We start from the raw sequence: 10489 nt of genomic DNA, 5'->3' as shown, positions 1-10489 counted from the left end.
ATGGCATGTGCTGTCTCTCCTGCCACCATATACCCATCTCCTTCGGAATGCGTGTGTGTGCTGGGTGCCCGGTTAAGTTTAACAGTCAAGGACTTTGTTGTTGAAATGTTGACTTTTGTTGATTTGGCTCACTCGCTGGCACTCACACCATTCGACTCCTCCATACGAAGAACGCACACAATCACGGCACAAGTCATCGATTACTCCGCCCCACACACTGGACACTCCGCTCCCAACTCGGATCGGCTCCCAGTTCAGTGCTGGGTGCCATGTAGTTCACGCCAGGATCCCCATCCAAGGGGATAGTTTTTGCTTTCAAAATAAGGAAAGGAGTCCAAGAAAGGCGGAGATCATAGCATATTTATCAGACTCTTTGTTTTATAACACCCTTTTTTGGGTTAATTAGTCACTTTTTGTGCTATGCATCCAAGGCGAAAAGGGCTTAATGTGACATACATACATATAACAATCAGCGTTTGTGGAAAGTGAAACTATTTCCACAAATTCTCAATATACATACATTGCTTCCACTTGTAGACACATTTTTTGTGCGATGTTAGCCCAAACTTGGTACACAGTTTCACAAATTGTAATCAATAAATCACTTACAAGAAAACCATCTGGCACTAATAGAAAATTTGTTGGCTGTAGTACTTAAATATATATAAAAATATATGTATAAATGAAAAGGAACATTCAGAAGTTTTAGGCCGCTGGAAAATGCGAAAATTATCCAGAGTTAGCTAGGAAATCTCTTAAACACAGCAACTCCACCGCCACAGAAACGTTCGGAAGGCAACTGAACTGCTGGTGAAATGGATTGTCATGTGCATTTTAATTTCCGCCAATGATATTCAACTCCCGCACACATGCGGATCAGTGTGTTTGTGAAAAGTTTGCTCAAAGTTTAGCCATGTTTTGTGTGCGACCAATAAGTGCCATTCAAGGGCCGTGCAGGGGCGCTAGAGCGTGTGTGTGCGTGTGTGTGCGTGTGTGTGCGTTCGTGTGCGTGCGTGAGAGAGGCCTTTGTGTCCGTTTTGTGTTTCGCTAATGAAAAGGATAATCAACGGGTGGTCCGCAATGACTTCCCAAATGATTGAATACAAATTTGTGTGCAGATCTATTTGGGGAAACTGAACTGATTGATGAATATGAAAAGCCGGGTGGGTAGCTACAAAATCATAATTTAGATGGGTTATAAACTCGCAAATAGGTGATTTGCATATCTTTTAAGTTAATTGAATGCACAGTAAGGAATGTTTCGATATGAAAACGAGAATGCACGGAAATGTATTTTTCATGAGCACATTAAATTTATCGAAAAATTGCGCGAATAAAGGAAATAAAATGATTAAGTCTCAAAGGGAGTCTTTACCAACCGAAAACATATCTATTTTATTTCTTGTGTCTTGTTTTTAGGTACTAATTGATATTTTTAAGGGTGAACAGCTAAATGTAATGAATGGCAAATAGTCCACGTGATTGAGCTAATTTCTCCAACCAACCTTATTCGTCAAATTCATTGTCTACCCGCCTAAGCTTATCTTTGCCAAAAACATAAACAGCGAGTTTCCATAGACGTTGAAGGTCTTCTTCTGGGCCTTCAATTTGCATCGCTTGGTGGAAGTTCCCCAGCTTAATCTCCTCAGTTCTTTGGCAAGGTAAGTCGTGCATAAGCTATGCTCTCCCTTCAATCCTTCGGACCATCACTTGTATTTCAAGTACACGGAAATAATAATTGGTGCTTTGCTTTAGAGCTAATTTGAAATGGTGTATTTCTGATTAGTCAAAGCAGCCAGTATTAACTTTATAAAAATCATTAATTTCAAATCAAAAGCAAGACTGCCGGCATCCCATTTATTATTAAGTGATAAAGTGACCTTTTTATGGTACCATCCATTCCAATCGTGATGAATGATAATACTCTTCCGCCGGTGTATTTTCCATCTGCATTTCAAGGGGGAAACAAACTTTCGCTGTTCTGGTGTACTTTTGCACTTGAAATGACCGGGCAGCAGGCGATGAAGTCGATGATGATGGTTATTATTACAATGAGCGGAAGCCCCAAGGACGAGCTGCCATTAGACAACTGGCGGCGATGCTTAACTATTTTGTTTATGAAAATTACACGGCGATGCATCGCGATGTTGGCGTTGTTGGCGATGACCTCAGCTTGAAGTTTAACGTTAACTTTAACTTTGGCTTCCACTTGGACTGCAACTTAAACTTTGGCTTCCACTTCCGGCGAGGAATGGCAGATTCGGGGTGGGAAAATGGGATTGGAAATGGCAATGGAAATGGCTCCTCTTGACTAACGGCAGTTTCAGTTTCCACAAAAAGGAATACCTACTTGGACTTGTGTAGAAAAGCGATAGACGCAAAGGCGAAGAAAGCGCCGAAAAAACGAAACAGAAATTGAGAAATCGAAAGCAAAAGCAAAAGGAGTCCGCAGGACGCGGGTGTTCAGGACTGAAAAGGATCCATTGGCAACTTTAGCCTCACAGTCGACCCTCCCCCGACTTCCTTCCGTGTTGGCACCGTTAGAAAAGCGCGCAAAAGTAAAGTTTTTGCTTTGCAAACAACAACCAATAAAACTTTAAGCAATCTTCCACAGCTTCAGTAGGTTAAGGGGCAACTCCTACTGCCCGCAGCATAACTTTCGGCGCAAATGCCTCGCATACGGTTCGGTTCTGTTGGTCCGGTTTGGTTTCCACACTGAAAACCAATTTGGGTCCCCACAATAAACGTGCTCTATAGAGCCTTTGTACTCTACTTAAATCTAAGTTCTCTTAACTAGCATTTCAGTAATAATGTCGGACTTTCGTTGTGACAGTTTTAGATTAAAATAACATTGTTGAAAACTAATTCTTGTGTATATTGTGTTCTTTGAGCTGTTGCGAGCTAAATATACTTTTATCTTCCTTTGAAACACATTCATTTTCACTCCATCCAATTCCAATCTTAAATGGAATTCAAATTAATATGAAGCTGCGACAATTTTATAACCTAAAGGTATACATAAAACTAATATTATGAGATCGGCTTGACGTTCATTTAGCGCACTACAGATTGTAGTTTGATGGCAGTTGATTTAATACAATTTCTTTCCGTGTCCAGATGTCTGGTGTTTTTCCCATGTCTGGCTGAGTTCAGTCGCGGTTTCCTGTGCTCAATTTTGATTTCTTTTTCCGCTCGCCACCCACTTCATTTTTCGTTGTTTTTAATTTATTTTCACTGCAGGTTCAACTCCTTGCCTTGTTCTTTTGCGCTGTCAGTCTCCTTCTCTCAGGTAGTGAGTGTGTGTGTGTGGGTGTGTGTGGTGAGTGTTGTGGAAACGGAAGTTGTAGTAGCGGCATATTCCCGTTTCCGCTTGTTTTCCTTTTTGTTTTCTGTCCGTAGGCAATCATTTTGACGTCGCCTTTGCTAGTGGAAATCTGCATGCCAACGCGCCATCTGCCCGGCCCTTTTCACTACCTTTTCCACATTCAATTTAACAGATTTCGATTGCTCGCCCTTCATACTTTTAAATCTTCAATCCATATTTAAATTTCCAGTACAGAGCTAAAGAGCTCTATGCCAAGCACACAGGAAAACAGACAGACGGTACCTACATGGCTGTATAGTGGATTTTCCATCAGCTCAATTTAATTGATAATTTCATTTAATTAACTAGAAATATTGGGCGAGTATACTTGCAAACCTATCTTATTGGTTTTAAGCCAATATGTTCGAGATAGTCGAATAAGCATAATGAACACTGTGCGAAGTATTATATCCGCTACTAGTGCTTAGTATCTTATATGCTGTAAAAGTTTCTGTGGACGGCATTACTCGTTTTGCTTCTAAGCGTAAACTGATGCATTTAAATTAACTGGTTTTTGAGTTTTTGAGGTTATTGCTCGACTGTCGAGCAACATTATCAAATTTGTGAAGTTAATTTTCCGGCATTAAGTGCTTTCTCCGAGGTAATCCAATGCAGCTACCTTACTTAAAAGCTTATCCCGGCTCAAATTGCCTACGATGGGAAATGGAAACGCATTATGGGATACCAAAAATATAGATAGACAGACAAACTAGCCACATACAATCGCTGACGCGGGTGACCTCTCACGGTCCCAGTTTGGCTTCAGAAAAGCGCGGTCCACCGTGTTCCGAGTGGTCCAGAGTGATCGAAGTAGCGGCCCAGGCCATGGAGGGCACCAGATGGAGGGGGGGAGCAAAGAGTACTGCCTCATGGTCACACTAGGCATCAGGAACGCCTTCAACACAGCGAGGTGGGACCGGATCCTAGAAGCATTAATTGGCTTTGGGGTGCCAGCCTACCTAGTCAGGCCGGGCCCTAGTCGGCGAGTCGTCGGAAGGAGTCTTCAGGCACCAGGTCACCGGTGGCGTCCCACAAGGCTCGGTTCTTGGCCCGCTTCTGTGGAACGCGTGGAACGGGATACTGACCGCTGGTTGGGAGGTGCGAGATCGTAGGCTTCGCGGTTGACGTGTCTTTGCTCGTTGTTGACAAGCATACCGGCACGGCTGAGGAAACGTGCAACAAAAACATCAGTTCCATCGAACATTGACTCAGCTCAATGGGGCTAGAACTGGCGCCGGAAAAGACGGAGGCAGTACCTTGGTGGCTTCCTGGGCAATTAAGTACCTGGGAGTCATGATAGACACTAGGCTTTCATTCCGAGAACACTTAGCCTACGCTAGCTCGAAAGCAGCAGAAGTAAATCGGGCGTTATCAACCAACCCGAGGCCCAAAACAGGCTGCTGACGAGCGTCACCCGCGCGACCATGCTATATGCCGTCCCGGCGTGGGCAAAAGCGCTTGAAATAGACAGCTACGCCCAGGGCCTAAATGATACCCATAGACTTTGGGCACTACGAATCTGCTGCGCCTTCAGAACAATGTCCAACGAGGCGGCATTGGTGATCGCAGATATACCGATTCTAGACCCATTAGCACAGGAAAATAAAGTTGTCTTCAATAAAGCGCACGGTAGAAGCCCCTCCATCTGCGCCAAGAGGTCAATACGAGCAGAAGCAAGGCACAGTTGGAGCAACGTGCTAAAGGGTCGCTGGACGCAGCAGCTTAATCCTAATCTCACGGAAGTATGGCGAAATAACGTTCCATTCAACGCAGCTGATCAGTGGGCACGGTTGCTTTCACAGCTATCTCAAGCGTTTTGGACTCTTCTCGTGCGAAAAATATGCAAGCAAAAGGAGATCGCTGGTAACCGCACTTGGCAGCAGACTGATAATCTAGTTCCATTCATGCTGCAGGGGGATGTGGAATGGCAAGAGGTCAACAGATTCGCCGCAGCGATAACTACAGAGCTCTGGAGAGGCGAGAGAGTCAGGAGGGTTCACGAGTGAGCGGATCTAGATCGTCCTCGCGAAGAAATGCTTTTAGGCCATACCGCGGGGGAGTTCTGGATTTGCCCTCCAAATTGTTATTCTGTTTACTATTGTTCTTTGTTAAATGTCATATAAACGAATTAAAAAAAAAACACAGCAGTGTGCGGACAAAGTTTACATCGATATTTGTTTTTTAGTTGCTCAGCCCTCCCTTTATTTCATTTTTTTTATTCTATTTAAACTCTATTTTTTTTTTTTTTCATTGGCCGGAGAGAAGTTTCAGCAGAGTGGCACTTGAACAACGCGCCAACACAAACGACAAGGCACACACACATATGCAGTTGTCATAAAGGAAAAGTTGTATTACATTTATGACACTTTTGAATATATATTTTTGTACATTTTTCGCCTGTGTGAGTGTTGGCATATTTCTGGCTCCCTCAGCACGTTCGTTCTTTTATTTAACTCGCCATTAGGTTTTTACAACCCTTTTCGTTTACTTTTGGCCCAGCTTTTCCCGGCTTTCCCCACTTTTCTTTGTTGCCTTTTCTTTGCGTTTTTTTGCGTTGACAAAGCGGCAAAGGCAAACAACGCAAATGGCAAACAACGCGATAAACTTGGTGGCGCTGCGGAAAATGGAAAAGCAGGGACGGCGCCTAGTGGGCTGGGCAGCCCTGAGTGAGCGGGAAAGTGGAAAACATTTTAGTTGGCGACATTCCTTCAAAAATGGGCAAATGAGTCAATCTCCCAGCCGGAATGTCGGAACACGCACTTAATCGAAGTATACTTTCCTTTCAGGACCGCTGATGAAAAATCCGAGACTGAGGGAAATCGTGTCTTAGGTGTGGCGCTTTAAGTTTTTTAAATTTTTTATAAATGTTTTATGTATGGTGTTGAGTAAACCATTTCACTTCCTAAAATGAGCCATTCAAAACCAAAATGAAACTATATATATAAAATGAAATGATAGCGTGTAATTTGTTATTACTTGTTAGTGTTAAGATAAATAATATAAATTGCCGTTTGGAGTGGTTAAGTGGTTAATAACCACTGGTTCTCACAATTATTCTATCATTGAGGATAATTGTCCAACTTGATCTTGAAATATGGCATAGTTTCCACCTCGCGACTAAGCAAATGGGCTATTTTTTGATGAAAAACTAATATGAAAATGAACAGCGCTTGAATTGGTAAAATAATTATTGGAAATGTGTGTCGAGGAAACCGTGATGCGAACTTAATTGATAAATGCAAACGATTAATGTGGAAAGCGATTACGCACTGTTAATTGCCCCGTTAATTGATCCGTTGCACATCATATCGCTTGTAGTTTCAATCGCATTCGACGGAAATGCATTTCCTCCAGAGGCACCTTTAATTGATATTTTGGGTACGAACAGTATTGGATAGCCAAAGCATTTTTATCCTTCAATCTTGGAAACTACAATGACTGTCCACAGAGACTCGGTAGGAAGTATAGCGTTTTCGGTCCGTGTATTGTTAACTATATTTTGTGCTGTCAGTCAGTTTTCTGCACATTTTAACCATGATAATGAGAAAAGTGACACCCGATGTTCAACTGGCATCGTGCAACCCTAATTAATTTCAAGGGTAATCAGTTAGTAAATGAAAGGTAAATAGCTCGCTACTACTTCTAAGCCGTTCGGGAATTTAATACTCCAGTAGATACATATGTATATTGGGACGCAATCACATCAAAGTTTCTGAATTGAAAGTGCCGAATAATTGATACCGCACACGCATAAGCCATACATTAATCAAAAAATACCGCGGAAGCTAGAAAAGTCGGTGCGAGAGAAAATCTAGGTCCGCCGCAGCAATGCCAGTTTTCAGATGACGACATGCCAGCACACACACAGCCTTGTGTGCGCATAAAAAGAAAATGGAAAACTGTGGTGAGAGTGTGTGAGTGATAACGACTCCACCGCCCTTTCCTCCTCGGTATTCGCACACTCGCCCATTTATTTAACTTGATTTGCTGTAATTTATTTCAAGTGTTGTCGTTTATTTAAACACCAGGCACACACTGACATGGAGAGTGCGACGGCACGTGGAAACTGCACCGCAAGAAAACGCACTGAACGCGCTGTGAGAGTGTGTGTTCTCACTCTCTCGCACATGGGCGCAATTAACCCTTTGATGTAATAATAAATTGCATCGCTCGACGTTTCCACCTTTTTCCGGCTTTCCTTGCAATAGTTGGCTCCTGTTCCCCGCATTTTACCCGCTCCACTCTTCTTCCTCTGCGTTTGCTCCTTGCTCAGTGTGTATGCCATTCATAAAATTATTCAAGGAAATTTTATTTGCACAAATGTACGCGACTTGTTTTCCCTCGGCTTTGTGACCCACACATCCGCTCACCACCGCCCACTTACACCACCCCACCATCCACTCCCAACGCCCGCTGGGCGGAAGGCTCCACCCTACGAAACCAAGCAGCCGTCTGGCTGACTATCGAGCGATCTAGTCAACTGCCAACATCCAGAAAAAAAGCATAGTGGAAAATGCCAATTTACAGTGATTAAATCGCGACGTTTACTTTGCTGGAGATCCTAGATGTACGACTTAATTTTCCTGTGCAAACTATTGCATCGCCGATGGTAGATTTTTCCCAATTGAATTAACTTGACAACGGTTTGCGAATTTTTAAATATTTTATAGGGCGCGATAACCTCGCGATAGTTCGAGCTTCTACTCTCCAAATTTCATATTGTTTCGGATTACTCATTCCCTAACACAAAGCTTCTGACTTCGATACATTCGTTTTTAGAAAATGAATTGAAATTAGCCTGCTATCGCCAAGTTGATACATACATAACATATATCCGATATCAGTCGATTTCCATATGCAAACAAAATCTCTCGGTTCACTGCCTGGCATTTGGGGTCATTCGCAGCCAGTGTTTTGCATGGTCCTCCAACCGCGGAGATACCATCCGTACAAATTCCTCCATCTATCTTTATTTCCAGGGGCGGTGGCAAGTGGGCGTGTCCTTAGAGTCTGCTCCACGCTCGCCGAAGAAACACTTTCAAGTGTTCATCATTTTCCGCTGCTAATGGCGCTCATTTATTTTATTGGCAGCCATTTCCGCATCGCTCTTCCTTGTTTTTCCAGCGTTTCCTACCCTATTCGCAGTCCCTCGAAGGACCTTTGCATGGTTAAGTGTCCAAATTAGTTGATTTTTATGCGAGCGCCATTTGATCTTGCACTCGAGTTATTTTTTTTCACTTTTTTACCGTACTTCCCCCCACCTGAGAGGGAAATCAATAAAATAGCCGCGCAGCGCAATGCGAAAGAAATGCCATAAAATAAATGCCAAGCAATTCGCATGCGGTGTGGCAATGTTGCTCAGTGGGCCATAATTAATTTTGCTTAATTTTCCTCTTTTCCCGTCTTGTTTTTCCAGGCGGACTCTTCAGCGGCTGTGAAGGAGAGTAATTGATAATATTGAATGCTGGCAGGACATTGCCGAGTGAAATCCATTAGTGAGTATAAATTAATCCTTGTATAAATCATTAACAACAGGGCGGAGAAAAAACAAAATGGAAATAAAAACTGGGAGCAATGCATTTGTCCCCCTTGTGTGTATCTGTGTGTGCTCAGAGAAAAATTGTAACAGCCTACTGTTAAAATAAATTGGTAAATCCCGTCTGCTAATTATTTTTCGAAAAACTCGCTACAAATGGATTAAAAATGGTCTCAAACTGTAAATATGTTCAAATGTTATCACATCTAAGTCCAGCGATCATAATCGCCTTTCAATACACTTATTTCGGTTTAAAACATTTATTTAGCTATTCCGAAATTGTATTTTTTTTTTTTTAAAGTTTTTTTAAGTTTAAGTAAGTTTTTTAAGTTTTAATTGAAGCTTTTACATTTGGCTTTGCGGTGATAATAATTAATAATTGAAGGCGTTATCGTTGCCGCTTTCGAAATGCTGGAATGTGTTTGTCCTTGTAACACACACACTCGTAAGTGGTTGGCTTGGAGAAGGAAGACATTGGACCCACAAAGGTCTGCGGCTAAACCACAAGCCCCAATTCTCCGGCTCGCCCTCCGCCGCTCTGGACCTATATTAACCACAAGCAAATTGAAAGCTCTGTTTTTTTCATCCACCTCGCACGCCCCTGCATTTCACCACTTTCTTGGAGATAAGTGAAGCACACAAACATTTTTTTTGTGGTTTCCGTACTGTGGCACCCTGCTAAAAGGCTTTTGGAATTTTAAATACAGCTTATTCTATCTAATAGCATTTTTTACTATGTGGGCTTAATACATTTTTGATAGGATTTCGGTGCAATTTTAACTGGAAGCCGCAGAAAACTTGTTTTAATTGCACTTTAGCAACTATTTAACCATAACCTTAACAAATTTATTTACTTATTTACTCTGGCTCAAAGGTAGGAACAACAGGTCAAAACAAGAGAGAATGCTATAGTCTATTTCCCCGACCATCAGATATTTGTTACTCGGTTGAACGCGAGCGAGAAATTTTATCATTTTTCTGGGATATCGATAGATATTGGAGAATAAAATGAGAAAAAATTTTAGAATTCTTCGAAAGTGTGGGCGTGACCGGCTTGGTCATTTTGTAGGTGAAAGGAGGTGACAAGACAACCAATAAAACCAATAAAAAAGAAAAATCTAAACACTTTTCAAAAGTATGGGCGGAAAGTTTCGGGCGGCTTTAGGACGCTAGAGTGGGCGTGGCAAAAAGTTTTTTCACAAATCGATAGTAATATAAAAGGACTAATACAATTATGAAAAAATATCCAACAATTTAAAAAAAAAGAACCCATCACCTTATCTCCGTTTTATAGCTTAGCTTAGCTTGTGTGTTTGATTCTTTGGTTTTTGTATTATTATAATTTACGACTTTTTAACAAATTATTGGCAGCGCTTGTCCAAATAAAGGGGCATAAATAAAAATGCCGTGAGAACGGCAATAAGCGTAAATTTCAATAAATTAATCATTTCCCAGCATTGTTAGACAGCGGAAAGGATCGGCTTTGCGCCACTGGGCTAAGGATTGGGGGAGTTGGGCCTCGAGCATTTTTTGTGGGTGGGGCGAGCTACAGTCTGGGAAGTGGCAACGATTGCCCCAAAGTAGGTCGA

At 42.1% G+C, this 10489-nt stretch overlaps 1 protein-coding gene across 1 annotated transcript in view; it reads left to right on the top strand.

The window, feature by feature from the left end:
* The window catches only part of LOC6621439 (chaoptin), a 239917-nt gene that overhangs the window by 50994 nt on the left and 178434 nt on the right, over nt 1-10489 (top strand). Inside the window, exon 3 of the mRNA XM_032725663.1 lies at nt 8781-8859. The gene's annotated coding sequence lies outside the window, so the exon portion shown is untranslated. The remainder of the gene's footprint in view (nt 1-8780; nt 8860-10489) is intronic.

The sequence above is a fragment of the Drosophila sechellia genome, chromosome X (genome assembly GCF_004382195.2).
Source record: "Drosophila sechellia strain sech25 chromosome X, ASM438219v1, whole genome shotgun sequence".
NCBI lineage: Eukaryota > Metazoa > Arthropoda > Insecta > Diptera > Drosophilidae > Drosophila > Drosophila sechellia.
The sequence above is the reverse complement of the archived record's forward strand: the minus strand, read 5'-3'. Positions and strand labels throughout refer to the sequence as shown.